Raw genomic sequence first — 15,948 nt, 5'->3', positions numbered from 1 at the left:
CGCTGAGTTATTCCCATTCTTCAGGTCACTCTGCCCTACCCCAGACAAATAGAGGCAAAGCAAAGGAGGTGTTGGTTTAGAAATCTCTGGATGATTTATCAGCAATGCCTCCCTTTTTGTTTGTTTTAGCATAAAAACATCCCACATTGTGAATCTGAATAAGCTTGGAGCACCTTGCTCTTAGTAATCTTCATTTTTGGGAATCAGCCTGACTGCTTCGTAAAATGGTCAGAAACCAAATCTTACGGAGGCTAATTATACTTTTAAATTGTACAGATCCATCCGTTGGCAAAAAGAAGACCAGGAGGCAAAGTTAAATTACATAGTGCATCACTGTCCTCAGCACATTCATCTCTGCCACACTGTCAGTGTAAAAATTTACAGCAGATATTATCTCGTGAAGGGTTCAAGTCCTAGAAAATACAAGCTAAATTTTAAATAGAATTTTAATTTTCATGAAAGCTTCAGGGAATGCTGTTTTTGTTGCTTATCTTTCATACCTGGTGATTAAGTTAATTTATGCTTAATGGGAAAGGATATTTCTAATCCCCAAACAGGCTCAACATCTGTCTGGGACTGTGTTTTTGGAAGCCTTAAGCTGCTTGTGATGGATGTAATAAAAGCAGGACACTGCTGAACTGACACCTGAAGGCTATGTGTAAGCAGGACCAGGGACATTATGTCTCTGCCCAGTGCTTGAGTCAAAATCAAAGTCCCCAGCATTTCATTGTCAGCCTTTAAAAATCCTGCCTCCTGTCTTGCAGGTTATTCCCTGGACAAGGCTGAGGAAAGGAAGCTGGGTCGGGGGCTGTGGATATAGGATTCACTCTCAAAAGTGAACCGTTATCAAGCCCTGCTCCACTTGCATGCCAGTACTATGCTGCATGTGCCGCACACTCTTGCACTGAACTTTCCTCACAGTTCTGAAGGGAGTGATTATTATTCCCTTTTTACATTTGGGGAAACTGAGGCTCAAAAAGGTAAAATAGCTTACTCAGGAGACAGCTTGTAAGCAACTGAGCTAGTATTTGAACTCAAGACAGTCTGCTCTAATTCTTTCCCCTATCGTATAGGGCAAGAGATGGCAAACTACGGCCCTTGGGTCAAATCCAGCTTGCTATCTGGTTTTGTAAATTAAATGTTGTTGGAACACCGTCAGGCCTATTCATTAACGTATTGTCTATGGTTGCTTTCCTGCAGCAATGGCAGAGTTAAGTCATTGCAACAGACTTGGAAGAGCCCGCAAAGCCTAAAATATTTTCTATCAGGCCCTTTACAGGAAAAATTTGCTGACCCCGGTATAGGACCTATACCTTAACAAAGAGATTACCTGAGCACCTGTTACCTAGAGGCCTGGGTTGGAAAATAAACATGGATCAAAGGTGAAGAGTACGTAATCCAGGCGTTCAAGAAGCTTAAACTCTACAGGCAGGACTGTCAAATAAAACAGTAAGCCCAAATGCTGACCGTCTCAGTAGCCCTCAGCCTGCTCAGGAACAGAACCAGAGTCCTCCCCTGAATGTGCCCTCCATGGCGGGTCCCTCAAGCATTGCTAGGAGTTCCCCAAGAACCTCCTGCGAGCTCACCCGCCAGAATGCTAACCCTCGCCAGTCAGCAGCATGCTCCTGTTTTTCCTCTCCTGCACAGACCCCCAAGGGACCATTGCCACTGTCCCCAGAGCTTGTTGGAGAAGTAAGTCTCGCTTCTGAGCTAGACAACCATGCGAGCACCATGCCATGGCAAGGAGGTTCTCTCTTGATGCTCACTATGCTTCCAGGCCTTGACTGGCGCTAGATTCCATGTAAAGACGGAGAGGGGCCTGGGGCCAGGGGGCCTTGCTTGGGCTGAGTCTGACACAGGTCCTCTAGCCCAGACTCATCAGCTTCTGCCTTTAACCCCCATCTCCACAGGGGCACAAAACCAGTGCCAGGGACCCAGGACAGGAAATAGCCACTTCGTGTTCTTCACATCACCATAACTTCTCTCCTAGTTCCAGATTAGATAGATACTGGTGGTGGCAGGAGCAGGCTGGTCAATGATTCTATACTTCTACACCAGTGACTCCTGGACATGAGATTAAGTGCTCACCGATTCATAGTGAAATGAAAAAAGTAAATAAAGGTGTGTGTGTGTGTGTGTGAATAAGTGTGTGTGCCCATTCTTTTAGGAAATCCTGCTGATAATATTAAGTTGAACCATATGAAATTGCAGACAGTCAACTATTTTGATATACAAACATAGCAATTTCACATGGTTCAAGCTAATATAATTGGTACTTGATTTTTTAAAATGCCCTTAAAGGGAAAAATAAAATGTTGGTTGCCTTCTTTATATTGTCTCCACAATTTGTTTTTTCATTTTATTGCTTTATAAAACCTGAAAGTCTGAAAATTACTTATCTTATAACAGCAGCAGCTGGCCCCAAAAATGCCCTCATAAAATTTGGCAGTAGCTATCAACATTTAAAATCACCTATTCTTCGACCCAGCAATTTTATGTCTGGGAATCTATCCTACAGAAATATAGGCATGTGTAGACAAAGATACACAGGTACACACATACTGCCACATGCACACACCCATACACACACACAAGGGTGTTTCTGGCAGCACTGTTTGAAATATGGAACAGTGGAAAAAACTTCAGTCTCCATCATGGGGGAGTGTGGTAATGCTCACACTGGAATAATATGCAACCCATAAAAATATACTTATTTTTTTAACTCTACTAAAATTAAATTATGCCCATACTCTTAAAGTTATTCCCATTTTCATAAAAACATACACTTCTGCTTTTGGCCATGACAAAGTAACTGACAGCAAATTAATGCTCCTGATTTAAGCAACTGTAAAACTGGGCAAAATTTTTGACAAAATGGTTTCTAAGCCTTGGGTTACAAGCAGTGCGGGTCTATGATCTTTGGCAAAGGGAAACACGGGGTGAGCCCCGGCTCACCCAGCTTTCAGTATGTAGGTACTTTCCAGACCACAGACCAGAGATGTGGAGACCACGGAAAGACTTGCTGAGCTACTGAGGCAGAGAGATGCTTTAGGCGATGCTTAGGCAGCTGGAACGTGTGGAGCAGGTTCCCGAGGAAGAGGGGAACCTCTGTGTGAGGTGGCTCTCCTCAGATTCTTGGCTGAGGGCTGGGCAGTGAATGCCCCGGGTGAGATTTGTGAGGCCTGGAGGCCTAAGTGGATGGAGATCTCAGAGGTCACACAGTGATGGGAAATATTAGAGAGAACATGCACTCCGTGAAGGTAGTAATTGTCCTCTCTTTTTGTGCCTGATATATCCTCAGATTCCAAACAATGCCATGCACATATCAGATATTTAGTACTTATTGAATGAATGGATGGATGAATGAATGAATGCTATTACCTGGGCTGGGTCTAGGGCAGCTGGAAGTAAGGCCAAGGTAGGGGTTGCCCAAGGGGCTTAGATGGGGGGAGGGGGGCCTGGCCCTAAAGGCTCAGTGGCCAAGCCACTTAGGAATGGAGGGTAATATCTGGGATAATTAAAATAATTCATTCATTCATTCACTTTATTTTTATCTATGATCTATCTCCTTCCCCAAAAGGATATAAAATAATATCTAAGAATGGGAAATTAATGCAAGCCATTGATTGTAGAATGTATAAATAAATTATGATAGAGTCGTAAAATACAATTGCACACAGCAAACTCCAGCTACACATAACACAGATGAACATCACCAACATAATGTTGATTGAGAGAAGCCAGGAACAAAAAGAATACATATTGGATGGCCATGTTATATATAAGTTCAACAAAACAGGCAAAAAAGGTGTTAAAAAACAGGATGGTGGTTATCTGTGAGGAAGAGGGTGTGAGTTTGAGTGGGAGTGGGATGTGAGAGAGCTTCTGGGTGCTGATAATATTTCATTTTTTGTCCTGGGTTATGTTTATCCCAGCGTATTTGCTTTATAATGACTCATTGAGCAATACACTTATAAAGTACATACTTTTTCTGTATGAGTGGTTTGTGTCAGTAAAAATGTCAATGTCAAACAACACATATTATACAAAGATTAGGAGTTAAACTAAATGATGGAGCAAATGGGGTCTAGTTTAATTAATTATAAATTGAAGAGTGCCCATTTGAGTGTTTTTAAAATAAAATCAATATTAAACATCTTTAAAATGGCAATATAACTTCAGGAGGTTCATACTGCAGTAAAAACATCCCTTTGAAATACTTTAAAATATTGATTTTAAAAAGAATCATATATTCTTTTAATAAATGATATGAAGTGGCTTATAAACATACATAAATTGCTTTAAAATGAACCCACATGGAAATAGGGATAAAGGGAGAACATAGATAAAAGGATAAGGTTAAGGATGAAGAGACACATGCTTCAAGAACCTGCAAAGTTGGTCTGGGGGTCACAAATTTGCCTCCGGGTTTCCTGACAGGTAAAGGAAAGAGGGAAACACAACAATTAAGAGATGCACTTTGTTCACAAGATGATGTAGTGCAGTTACTCAGAAGCCCAGCTTTTCCTGGAAGTGATGCCTGAGAGCAAATATCTCCTCTGTTAAGATAGTGAGTGATGGAGAGCATGATGCTCTCAACAATAACCTAATAATAACAACAATGATGACAATAATAGCAAACTCTCTAATAGCATTTAATTATGTGCCTGGCACAGTTTTAAGTTCTTTACCCATACAATAGCGAATTTGAAATCAACGCTTCTTAAAATGACTCACATTTCAGGAGTCAAAAACAGTCAGGAAAGGCAGCCCAAAAAAGGAGATCCAAGTGCAAAGCTCCCTAATGGTTTGGCTTGATCCAATGCTCTAAGTGAATGGGTACCATTACTTTCCAGTAAATACTTATGGATGTCAGCAAACAGCAAATCACTGGGAGGCAGAAGCCTATCCTGGAAATTAAGACCCAAGCTATTCTCTTTGATAATCAATCAAACCAAGGATAAGGCTGTCATCCTCCTCTAAAGTTGAGGGACTTAACAGGTCTTGTACCCGAGTAGATGGCCACCCCATTTCCACAAGGAATGGGGCAAGGGAGAACCCATGGACAAGGTCAAGATTTTCTTCTGGGAACAATTCTGTGTCTTCTCTAACACAAAGACCAGTAGATAAGATGGTACACACAAACCTCCCTCACCCCCAAGTATGGCCATGATCATTACATCCTCATGGATGATACGAATGTAAGGAACCTTCACGGGAAAGGAACTGCTTCCCTAGAGGGAGGAGCAATCTTACCCATTCCAGAGAGGCAAGGACTCCCTTCACCTTTGCCTGGGGAAGGTCAGGAGAGAAAGGACATCCCGATAATGTATGAATAGCATCTTCATACTTTTGAATTTTTTACTTCTGACAACAGCTTTCTAATAATCTTAAAGTGTTCTCTCTTGTTAACAGAGGGTAAAGGATACACAGGATAAAATAAGAGGAGCCAATTTGTTTTTACTCATTCACTCATCCAAATATTTGCTGACCAAAGAAGTCCTTAGTGGAAGATCCTTACTGACGCCATGCAAAGAAAGAGATAAAATCAGACATGCACCGTTCCTTCAGGGAGTCTAATTCACCTGTGTACTAGTTCTTTCATTCACTCAACAAGCATTCATTTCACACCTCTTGTGTGCCAAGAACTATTTCTATCACAAGGTAGGTTAGAACAGGTGATAGGCAGAGGCCCGAGTGATGTCCTAAGGGAGCTTAGATGAAGGAAAAATTAATTCAGCCAGGGGAGAGGGGAGGATCAGAGAAAGCTTCACCGAAGAGGTGACTTCAGAACTGGACCTCCAAGGCTCAGTAAGATTGTTTTACAAAAGAGCTCGCTACAGGATTCCTCCCAGTAACAATCTTCCCCTACTGCCTTTCAATTACCCCTGGACTGATTTACACACCCTTTCAGAAGCACAGCTGTTGTGTAAATTAAACTTCAGTAATCCCTCCCCAGTGCCAATCCCCCTTAGGAAAAATTCTGGCACCTGCTGATTTATTTTTGTGTACTTTTTCAGCACCTTGAGAATTTCAGCTTTAGTAATCACAGATTATGAGTCACTCCAATTGGGGATAGTTAAACAAAAAGAGGGAACAGGGGATTGGAAACAGAGGCTGGAAGCAAAGCAGATGGTGGAGAAGGTTGGAGAGTACCACAGTGAAGCCTTGGCTCTGGTAGAGGGAAATGATCCCAGGTCCTGGGTGTTCCCGGCTGCATCCTCAGCCAGCAGGCAGAAGAGCTGAGAAATGCATAAGAGGGGCTCACAGTTTGTCCTTGGGGTCTGTGTCTGAGCCCAAGGAGGAACCCTGGAAGCATGACACAGTCACTGACTAAATCCTTTTCATCTGTGTGGCAGGGCTGATGAGAGAACATCTTTACAGAGTTGAGCACACTCCCTGGCAAACTGCACTCACAGAAAGTCTCTTGCTACAGCAGCTCTAGCTGTTATTCCTCAACTTCATATCCTCCTTCCAGGGGAAATTCAGGCACTGCATCTGTTAGGCAGAACCAGAGGAGTAGAGACAACTGCGGATGGATACTGAACACTTCGAACCATTTGGAAGTACTCTTTAGTGTTTCCTGTGAGTTTCATGAGCTCTCCACAAGAATTTTACCTCCTCTGTTTTCATTTTACATTAATCTTTTTAAACATTTAATATAAGCACAAATGTTGTCCCACAACTTCAGTGCCTTCATGTGCATTTTTTGCTGATTATCTCTGGCCCTGGGGGTCTGAGAGTTCTCAAGTTCATGTGTAAACTGCTACCTTGGACTAGTAACCAACAGGACAGCAACCTGACCTTGGGCCAGAGGAGACATAACACAGGCCGTGACACTGCAGTTCACCTGAAGTCAGCAGAAAGAAGTCATTTGCCAGCCACAAGTTTCAGGCGCACGGGTTTGTTTTTCCTCTTGAAAGAACTTATCACAAGTCTGGAAATCATTAGGAAATCCCTGTCATCACCTGAGATAGCGAGGGGGGAAGGCACACGCTTGGAATGGCTGGGGGCCTCAGCCCTCAAGTTAGCACTCCACATAGATCCTCACACCCTTCACCTTGGGTTTTTGCTTGTCAAGTGGCCCCTGCCTGGTGTATCAAAATAAGATTTTGCAGGGCAAACGGTCAATATATATACTGAGTGCATGTGTGTGTGTGTGTGTATGTGTTATAAACTTCAAAAAACAGAGTTTATAGGCAGATAATTTCCAAGTTCCACAAAAGAAAATATAAAGAGTAAGCATAAATGGTTATAAGGAAACATGTTCATTTTCATTAATAATCAAAGGCATGAACATTTTAAAAACCACCTTACACACCTTAAATTAGCAACTATTGTTATAAAGGCAACACCTAATGCTTTGAAGGGAAACGGGCACAGAGAGAATTAATGGTAGCAAAGAGATAGTTACAACACTTTGGAAAAGCAAAATGGCACTTTGCAGCAAGATCTTTAAGGATATTTATCCCCTTTGACTCAATAATGTCAGAGCTGGGTTTTACTTAAAGAAAAACAAAATTGAAATAAATGTCCAGTGATAGAGGTCAATTACAGTACATCTGCACCCCAGGATAGTCTCTATTCACCAAGAATGACTGTAGGACTACATAGCAATGTGGAGAGTTTATGCCAGAAGGTCACTTAAAACCTGCAAAACTCCCATAGCTCGTATGTTAAGAGAGAAAATATTAAAGCCACATCTGTAGGGAGACAGGGTCTGGAGAAGCATCAACGCTCTTGGAAGAAATTGGGATTAGGAGATTCTTTCTCCTTTTTTTCAAACTTTTGGGAAACTCTGTTTTTAGCACTGGTGTTATAATAATTTTAAAAAATGCTTTACTGCTGTCTTTAAAAACTGCAGAGAGAATCCTTTGGAAACAGTTGAAAGCAACATTTGTTGAGACATCCTCTGGGCAAGGCACTGTTCTAGGTACTTAAAGACTGTTTGCTCCCAACAATTCTCTATGCCAGGCACCTCGGTTTACAGGTGCAGAAACCAGGAGGCGAGAGAAAGTGGCTGGCCCAGGCCACATGGCTAAAAATGTTATTCAAGATCCCCACCCTGATCTGTCTGGCTCAAGCTTGGGCTTTCTTTCCAGTGTCACGCTGCCTCTCTGTAGCTCTCAGGGAGGTGGCACCCTAGTTTTCTTCCTCAGACAACAGAATTCCTCTTTTAATGGTGTTTGCTTTTGTGCTAGAGTAGTAACTGACTTTGCATAAAGTCTTCCCAGACACCCCAGCTGGAGCTAACCTCCACCTTGCTCAAGCTCCCCGGCTTGACATAGCGCCTGGTGCTCAGCGGGAGCCTTTCCAAGGGATTTAAGACTGGAACGTCCCCTTCCTAGCCTAATGCCGTATTCTCCACCCCTCTCGTGGTGCTGATTTACAACAGGGTGCAGAGAAAGGGGGCAAAGACTGCTTCCCTCATTTGCTCCCATTTCCTGAGTTCTTTGCACTGCGCAGTGTTGTCTGTTGGCTCTGTCGTTCCGATCATAATGTCAATTAAGAGTTAGAAGATGTTGAGAAGAAGGCTTTCAGAGGAGAATGAAAAAGACTCAGCAAAGCGAGACAAGGGGAGGGGGCAGGTGAGAGTTCTGCGGATGAAGACAAGAAGTTTGAAAATGAAACAGAAGACGACAGGTGGAGAGAACAACCCTGATGAAAAGGCAGGGGTCAGAGGGAAATTGGGCACTTCCAGAAAGAGGAGAGAAAAACAGGTCCAGGCAATTTCCTGCAGAAATACCTGTGGGGATAACAAGCATTCTTTTTTTAAACCTGAGCAAAATTGTCAAGCCCAGCTACTTTTATCATCTAAAATTCGTTCTGGAGATTTCTTCCACCTTGTGAGAGACATCTTACCTCTCCCTGAAACAAGTCATTTGTCACAAAGGGGCTGGAAACTAACCAAAATGTCTGTAAGCAAGTTCGGGGGGCTCTATATAATAAAAACAAATTGCGAAATATTGATTTTGTTTCTTTTCACCTGTTTTAATCCAACTATATGGTCTATTACAAGAATCTTCTCTCATCATGACAAGGAGAACAGGCTCAGATAAAGGAAAGGAAGAGCAAGACACAGGCGATTTGCTCTCCATTTCCCCTCTGAAAGGCTCTTTTTATAGATCTCTGATATCACCAGCAGAATTTCAGCTTCAATCTTCTGCCATGACATTTCTGAAGGAGAGAACAAGGTACCAAAGAACATGACGAACAGAAGATGTGTTGTTTTTTCCTAAGACTGAAGTTTAGGGGGGAAAAAACCCTAAAAGAAACCCTAAAAGAAACCAGGAAAAGTGACTGCATGCCACTCTGGTGCTAGAACCTCACTTGGCTCCTCCCAGTCCCCTGGAGGAATCCCAGACCTGCTGGGCAAGGTCATCTGCTGCCTGGGCCCTAACCTCGTGGCCTTCCCTCTGACCCTGCCTGACCCAGCCCGAGGATCATTTCCTGGGCAAACCCTTTCATGACTCTGAGCCTTTGTTCATGCACTTCCCCCCCTCTACCTGGGACACCTTCTCTCCTCTTCCTCATACTTCAAATTCATAGTTTCTCTCCTCAGGCAAGCCCTTCAGACAGCGCAGGCACAGCCAGGTGCTTCCTACCCTAGCTTCTCACAGCTTGCTGTACCCTCCCTCCTTGCTAGCCCACACAGCTATCTCCCCAGCTAGATCGCGTGTACCTCAGCGGCACAGACTGGACTTCTGCCTCGCGCTGTCCACCGAGTCTAGTCCAGAGCCTGGAATGGTGCCTACTCTGAACGAGTTTGTGGAATGAATGAAGGGATGGCAGTCTCCACTCCCCTCCTCCAACCTCACCCTTTGTTTGAGAACATCGCCCACTCAGGGGAGAGAGCCTGGCATCCATGGCTCTAATCTGAGGATGAAAGGCACAGGCCCACTCTTTAGAAGATAAAGTGTTCATCTTTCCTTCCCCCCTTTCTTGTGCCACAGGAGCTCTGAAAATCCTGTCATATCTATCTCTTCCAGGGTCTGTGTTCCTCTCAAAAAGCTACCAGTTTACCCATGTGAAGGCTCTGAGGTTATTTCGTCTCTAGAGGGGTTTTTTAATCTTTGGAGCCAGAAGGGGATCCTGACATACACTTTGAAGATCCCCCTTCACAAGCTCCTGCCAGGAAGTAGCCAAGATTTTTTAGATGTAAAGACTCTGTGCTTCAGAGGGGCCCAGGTCTGGGGCCCATGGCCAGGACTGGCTGTGGCGAGGCTCTGCGCTGCCCAGGTACCGTTTCCAACACAAAGAGTCAGGGCAAAGAACCCCAGGGGCTTCAAAACACTCACTGACGTCGGCATGTGCTCTCCACTGGGCACCTGCCTGCTGGTCTCCGCTGACCCGCTCTGTTTAAAACCTGAAAATAGCTCCTCCCTTCTTTTGTCCAGGGCTATACAGTTGCTGAAGGATTAATTCACATTCATTAATCCCTTTCATTCTCTAAACAATCCCGTGGTGGTAACAACAGGCAACGGCTGTGGCGCACTGGCGGGGAGCCAGGCACTGTGCTGAGGCCTTTACAGATCTGAGGTTCTTTCCCACAACCCCACAAAGGGGTGCTCTTCTTGCCCCCAGGGTGCAGGCAGGACTCTGAGGCTCAGGGAGGAGAAGCAGCCTGTGCCAAGCCTCAGAGCCGGCCAGGGCAGAGCAGGGACTGCAGGTCCGGTGCTGTCAACAAACCTATCTCTTCTCTCGTCACTGTGGTATCTCGAGTCCACCTTCAGTTGCTCTTTCTCCTCAGAGTTGGAGCAGGACCTTTGGACAGACAGACGTGGCTTTGGAACCTGGCTTTGCCCTACCAACTGACGTGAATTTAGGCATGTTGCTACATATGTCTAAGCCTCCATTTCCTCACCCACAAAATGGAAAAAATAATAGCACTTCACCCTTTGGCACTGTTATAAGAATTAATGGAAAGACAATGCTTTTGGCACAGTATCTGGCACATAGTACTCTGCATGTTATCTTTACAGATAGATAGGGTTAAAATATTTTTTTAATTATCCTCTAGGCTTTCCACTTTCCCCTGGAATTTGATCTTCATGGTTATTATTTTTGCACAACAAATGTCAGTACCCTGATCCTCTTTAAACTGCCTCTCCCTGAACTCTGATCCAGCTTTTGGATCATTAAGTTTCAAAAATATTTGTGGAATTTCTGCTAAATGTCAGGCATTACCTGGCAAAGGAATCTAGAGATGCATGAGACCCATTCTTTGCCCTCAGGAAGTTCATAGTCTATGGGTAAGAAGAACTCAGAAACTGATGGTTTTGAAATAAAATAGAAAGTACTCAAAGAACACAGAAAATGGACATTTTTTTTGGAAGCCAGGAGAATGCAGGGGGGATATCCTCTGAACAAAATGTTGATGGAAGACCAGGAGGTGGTTAGATAAAGAAAGGGTAGAAAGAACATTCTGAATAGGAGGAAGAGCAGTTAAAGTTGTTGGGGTTATTGGAATTTATTTGGTATTACAGTAAAGGTATTTGGGAGACAGGAGATGGTGGAAGATGAGGCTGGTGAGGCAGCAAGAACTCATGAAGGCTCTGGTATATTTCTTGTCACTGAGTTTGGATTGCATAGGCCAAAAGCTCTCAAGCCTTGGTGTGCTTAAGAAATCACTCGCAGATCTAATTAAAAATGTGTGTCTCTAGCCTTGAGACCAGGGACTTTGATTCCATAACATGCATCCAGGAGATTCTGTTGGAGGCATTCTGTGAACCATAATCTTAAAATATCACAGTGGGCAATGGAGAATCATGGAAGGGGGTAGGAGTGGACAGGGGTATGGGACATATGGTTGTGTGTGATTTAGAAAGGGCAGGAATTTTGTCTCACAATCACCTCTCAATCAGCCATTGGTAAAGGCTACTACTTCAAGAAAATTTGATGCTCTTTCTTTATAGAAATGATAGATAATTTTAAAAACTTTTGTTCAATTCTATGCACACACACAGCATACTTTTGTCACATTAGTATAAAATGAGTTATTTCTTCTCATTTGGACAAAATATAATCTTTAGCATATTAGAGGTAGCCTTTGTGATTTTTCAGTAGAATATGAAGTTTTAGACAATTTCAGCAATCAAACCATGGCATCCAAACATGAAGTGAGGCCCAAAGGCCCCAGAACTACAAAACATTTCCCTAAAATTCATACATTTTAATTTAGGAGAGCCAGAGGATTTGTAGCTCCTTTCCCAGTCAAAGACTGTGAATGAAAAATGTGGTGGGGAGGAGTGGACAAAATTTTAAAATCAGACACAAGAGTTGCAAAGCAGAACACACTGAGGCCATTTGTTCCTTACATAGTAATTTGTGCTCACTTGGGCCAGGTCCAGTCTGAGTGCTGAGAATACCAAGATGACGTTAAGGGCAACAATTGGTTAGAACACAATAGAAAAGAAGAAAACAGACTGGACAAGGAAGCATGAGGCAAGTTTTGAGGAACCGCACTCTGGCCCTTTCAACCATATGATCCCAAACAAACTACTTTTCTTCTTCGGACATTTGTAGAATAAGGGGGTAGGTAGATCATAGCTCCTTTGGGCAATAAGGTCCTACGGTTTGAGGTTTGAAGTGATGAACATAAATCATCAAGAAAAATGTTCAATATCTACTGTAGTTAAGAAAGCAAATGTGCACAAGCCTTCGAAAAGATTTCCATTATTTTAAAAAATGACTAAAATGTCATGTTTTGGTATTTAGTGGAATAAGTGCCTGTCATCCGAATCACAGGAACATTGCATTCCCCAAAGCCAGTGGATAATGAATGGTCAATAAATAGGAAATCACAGCATTTGAGAGCTAGAAGAATTTTTTAGAGATTACCCTCTCCAATTCTATCAAACCAGGTCCAGGGAAACCAAGTCTGGCCATAAAGCAGTTAGAACTGAGCAATGCTTCTAGTTGTACCAGGATGAAATTTCCATTTGAACCATGATGCTGTGATTTGTAGATTACAGGGTAAAACAGGCAATATCAGTAACTGCTCTCACTGGCAGGGAGAGATAAAGGTATTCAATTTCTCAAGGCACTTGGCCTCTCTTTTGCTCAAATTGTTTGAGGCCTTGAAAGAGTAGCCAGAAGTGACAACTTGTCTGGGGAAAATACATATACAAATGGGTCTATTTTCTCAGCTACACAATTACTAAAACCATGCCCCACATTTTAAGACACACCACCAAATGATAAATTTTATTGGCTGGTGATGAGTTATACACAATCCCAATCAATCAGCACCACAGAATGCTAACTCTTGAAGACTGCCAGTTCCAGAGAGAGGAAACGACTCACCCAGGGCCAGGCAGACAGCAGCAGTGGCAGAATTTTCCTGGGCCAAGATTAGAAGACCCGGAGCTCCTAACTCCCTAGGTCATTGCTTTCACAAACACCTGGTGAGTTACAGGTGTGCCAAAATGATGTCACCTGAGCCCTCAGGCAGCCTAGGAGACCTCAAGCAGCCAGGGCCCTGGGGCATTTGCCCCAGTGGGGAGAAGACCCAGAAGTACCAGGGAGTGGAGAGGACTTTTGTGTCTGGCAGAAACCTGGCTCTGCTTCTGACTCCATAAGTGGCCTCCAGCAAATAACTTGGCCCCTCCCACACCTTGGATGAATTCAGAATGAATATCACCTCCCCACCTAGCAAGGCAAGTGAAGATTAAAGGTGTGTGCATAAAGCAACCAGCACAGGATCTGGTATAGAGCAGGCAGTGAGGAGTTAGGACTTGGACTTTGGCACCTACAAATCTGAGTTTGAGATCCAGCTCTGCTACTTGTAGTCACGTGGTGCTGACAATTTCTATACCTCTCTAAGCTTTGACCTGGACATGTAGAAGATGAAGGTCATACACCGTCCACAAATCACAGCTCAGTTGTCAGGATAGATGTTTAAATGCAAATTTCCTAGCATAGGTAGAGTCTGGCACACAGTAAGTGCTCACTTAATATTTTTAATAGATGGTAGTTATTAATGCTCTATTATATCAGTGTCCTTCTTCCTAGTAACTGAATTTGTACCCTGCTTTACAGGGTCAGTAGTTGGCAGGTACTCAAATCTTTTCGATACCATCTGAGCCCTGCCTTTCCAACCTATAATAAATATTCAATCCCCATTTCAGATAGAACTAAAATGTCAACAAACTAAACAACTTGGTGAGTGGTGGAAGTCAGCATGTGTGAAGCACTACAGAGGATCCTACTGAAGGCCCCTGTCTTACCAGCTAGTCTAGTCGCCTCACTGACCCTTTGGTCTAGCTCCCCATTTTCCAGAGGGTGCCACTGATTCCAGCACACTATCAGCAAAGAAATTTTGGTGCCATCCTTGGCTCCTCTCTCGCCATCCTCCTTTAAATCTTTTCTCACTGACGGCAGCATGCCGTGACTTCCCTCTTCTCTGAATTCTTAGAGTAGTTATCATCGGAACCACATGATTTAGACTTGGTAATAGAGGATCTCTTTCAGGAAGCCTTCCTCAAGCTCCCCTCACTCGGATGTGGTCACCATTCCCAGTCCATTCCTAACTCCTGCCCCAGAGCCTCAGGTCATTTCATCCTTTCCTATAGCACGCATCCTGCAGGTTGGGCTTTGGGGTCTTGTGGACTGATTATTCTATTTAGCTCAGTTACAAGCAGTGAGTTCTTGAGGGCTGGCCTTTTATTTTATTTTTAAAATTTTTAGGAGGAACCAGGGATTGAACCCAGGACCTTGTACATGGGAAGCAGGCACTCAACCACTGAGCTACTCCTGCTCCCCAAGGGTTGGCTTTTATACATGCTCCTCATCTGCCTCCACCATGCCCCAGGATCTAGAAAGGGCCTGGCACAAGGTAAGCATTTAATATATTTACATATATTTGTATATAAATAAATATCACATACATATATATATATGTGAATGAATACTGTTTGAATTGCATCTAATGTTTTCATGGATTGAAATATTTATGTTTCCAAGAAAACTGTACTCTTCTTTGGAGACACAGGCTGTGTTTTCCCCTGCATCTGTATCCCTCCTCAGTGCCAAGACCAGCCTGGTACATAACAGGTTCTCAGGATACACTTGGCTTACAGTCTTAGAACAGGATGAGCTTTAGCGAATATTACATCCAGCCCATTCATTTCACAAATGGGAAAACTAGGTCCGGAGAGGAAAAGAGGCTTGCACAGGATCATTAGTGCCCAGAAGTTTCAGTCCCAGATCTCAACTGACAGCACAGATAGCCTGTGCTATTACAAAGACTTTCTAAGTGGTTCAAAAAGAAAATCTAGTCAAACCTTTCATAGTAGTATGTAGGCTGACAGATCTAGATAACCCACCTTTTTTTTTGCAAAGGAAACTTGAGTAATAAGGCTAATTCCTAAAGATCCTGAGGATAGGTGAGGTCTGAGTTTACACGTGAAAGGGTTGGAGCTCAGAGAAAAGATGATGTACCATTAAAATGGGAAGTTTGGCAGATATAAAAAATAAGTACATACTTCAGGGATTTCCAGCTACAAGAGACAGGAAAATTGGCCTCATTAATGACAAAACGCAGATGCTTTTCTTTCTGAGCTTAAGGCACACACACACAAGAAACCACACAGAGTAAATTATACCAGAGCCTATAAAAAGGTATGTGAGAACCCTCTTAGAAATGTATGAAAGCACAAGGAAAAGATTGATCAACTGGCTCCCTTAGCATTGAAAGTGTCAGCTAGATTTTCTTCTTTCTTGTCTCAGACAGGTGGTGATTAATAGAATACAACAGACACCAGAGGAGGTGGTACTTGCAAAATAGGCACAGAAGGGAAGTGATGAAAGAGGGACATAATGAGAATTTTAACCTGAAGGGAGATTGGAGGAACATGTATGAAATAGATTAACATGGAGCCTGTGGAGGGGAGGGAATGAGTAGAACACGGAAAGAGAAGACTTTCCTGAGCTGTGACCTTAAGGGCA

The 15,948-nt window shown here is 43.2% G+C and overlaps 1 protein-coding gene across 1 annotated transcript in view; it reads right to left on the bottom strand.

Annotated features, from left to right (window-relative positions):
* The window catches only part of TTLL11 (tubulin tyrosine ligase like 11), a 259,912-nt gene that overhangs the window by 101,116 nt on the left and 142,848 nt on the right, over positions 1-15,948 (bottom strand). The window lies entirely within an intron of this gene.

The sequence above is a fragment of the Dasypus novemcinctus genome, chromosome 8 (assembly GCF_030445035.2).
Source record: "Dasypus novemcinctus isolate mDasNov1 chromosome 8, mDasNov1.1.hap2, whole genome shotgun sequence".
NCBI lineage: Eukaryota > Metazoa > Chordata > Mammalia > Cingulata > Dasypodidae > Dasypus > Dasypus novemcinctus.
This window is presented reverse-complemented; position numbering and strand designations above follow the sequence as displayed.